This window comes from Panthera leo, chromosome C1, assembly GCF_018350215.1.
Source record: "Panthera leo isolate Ple1 chromosome C1, P.leo_Ple1_pat1.1, whole genome shotgun sequence".
Lineage (NCBI taxonomy): Eukaryota > Metazoa > Chordata > Mammalia > Carnivora > Felidae > Panthera > Panthera leo.
Genome location: NC_056686.1, coordinates 158,025,301 through 158,027,434, shown reverse-complemented (window position 1 = coordinate 158,027,434; position 2,134 = coordinate 158,025,301). Strand labels below are relative to the sequence as shown.

Here is a 2,134-nt window from a genome sequence, read left to right as displayed (position 1 = left end):
GTTATTCAATGATTTGCTCAACATCTCCATTTGGTTACCTAAAAGGAATGGCACACTTAACATGTCCGAAAACAAATTGTTGATTTTCCTCATTTCAGCAAATAGTAATTCTACTAGTACTTAGATCGAATACCCTTGGAGTCACCCTTGACAGGATGGAGACCGACATGGGGCTTGAATTCATGAACTGTGAGATCATGACCTGAGCCAAAATCAAGAGTTGGATGCTTAACCACCTGAGACTCCCAGGTGCCCCTTAGTTGTGTAGTCTTAAAGTGACTCCCCATATATTGTCTATTAGTGTCAAGTAAGGGGAAAAAAACAACAAGCAATGGAGAAATTGTACAACACCTTGACCAGGTGGTCCAAATTATCATCCGCATGGGACAGATGACATCATGTGGCTCCAGATGTGGTACCTTGGACAGGACACACCTCACCTGGGCAGCATTCTGGCTGAGATTATATAACCAACGTAAACATGAGGAAACACCAAACACATAATGAGGGACGTGCTATAAAACAAAATGGCATGTGATACAGATATTTAAAGTTGGAATAATACCGGAAAGATTACCATTGCCCCTGCACAAAGATGATATACAAATTTGTGAAGAAAAAGAAATGGTGTGGGGCAGACAGGAGATCAACATCATAAAAGACAGATTAAAGGAGGCTAAAGGAACACGACAGTCAAAGGTGGTACCTGACTTTAGACTGGAGCCTGTACTGAAGGGAAATGCTATAAAGGACGTTGACAGGTCAGCTAACAAAACTTACATATGGAGGGTAGATTAGATAAAAGCACTTCATCAGGCATTATGGTTATGTAACAGAATACTCCTACTAGAAAATATACACTGAAATATTTAGGAGTAAAGGGCCATGAAGTATACAACTTACTTTTACCCTGTTCAGAAAAGAATTACGTTGTGTGTGTGTGTGTGTGTGTGTGTGTGTGTGTGTGTGTATACACACAGATAGATATATAAATAACTGTAGATGTAGATTATATATATAACAATTTTCTCTGAACGATTTAAAATTGTTTTAATGTTTACTTATTTATTTTAAGAGAGAAAAAAAGAACTTGAGCAGGGGAGGGGCAGACAGAGAGGGAGACAGAGACTCCCAAGCAGGCTCCATGGTGCCAGTGCAGAGTCCCGATGAGGGGCTTGAACTCAAAATGTGAGATCATGACCTGAACCGAAATCAAGAGTTGGATGCTTAACCAACTGAGCCACCCAGGTGCCTCTCTCTGAACTATTTTATATACATGTATATAGAGAGAGTTGGGAAGAAACATGCAAATGTTAAAGTAAGTGGAGTAGAATGAAGAAGTATAGAAATGTACCTTTTCTATTTTTGCAACAAACACATACTGATTTTAAACTCCATTATTTAAGGGACAACTGGGTGGCTCAGTCAGTTAAGCACCGACTTTGGCTCAGGTCACATCTCAAGGTTTGTGAGTTTGAGCCCTGCATTGGGCTCTATGCTGACAGCTCAGAGCCTAGAGCCTGCTTTGGATTCTGTGTCTCCTTCTCTTTCTGCCTCTCTCTCTCTCTCTCTCTCAAAAATAAATAAGCATTGAATTCCCTTGTTTGAGCAAAAAAGTAGAGATGCAGCATAACATAGAAATTGAGTGTAGTATGGGGGTCCAGTGGACCTGGGTCTAAATCCTGGCTCTGCCACTACCAGCCGTGACCCCTAGGGCAAGTTACTCTGCCCCTGAGTCTCAGTTTCCTTCTCTGTGGAGGAACAGTCTGCAAAGTTCTGTTACAAAGATGAAGTGAGGCAGCACCTAGCAAGTGCTCAGTGGAGGGCATGACGTTCAGGTCATGGGCCAGGGCATGGTAAGAGCTCTCCAACCATTAAGTGTTATGATTATGAAGATGCTGTACCTCCCCCACTCGGTGATGCTGCCAGATGCAGTTTCACAGAAGTATAAAGGCTCTGGGGAGTCAGAGGACAGGGGCATCCAAGGGATGCAGTACTGGGGTCATGGCTTGTGCTGGGAAAAGAAAGGTTCCTTGGTGGGAGAAAGCCTAATCAAGAAAGCCACGTAAAGCACACTGTATGTGTTCCAAGGAGCTTCCCCAGACTAACATCATGGTCTGCTCAAACCTTCCTC

The 2,134-nt window shown here is 42.7% G+C and overlaps 1 pseudogene; it reads left to right on the top strand.

Moving 5' to 3' along the window:
- Positions 1-532: 532 nt before the first annotated feature.
- Positions 533-630, top strand: LOC122229016 (annotated as a pseudogene).
- The last annotated feature ends 1,504 nt before the right edge of the window (positions 631-2,134 follow it).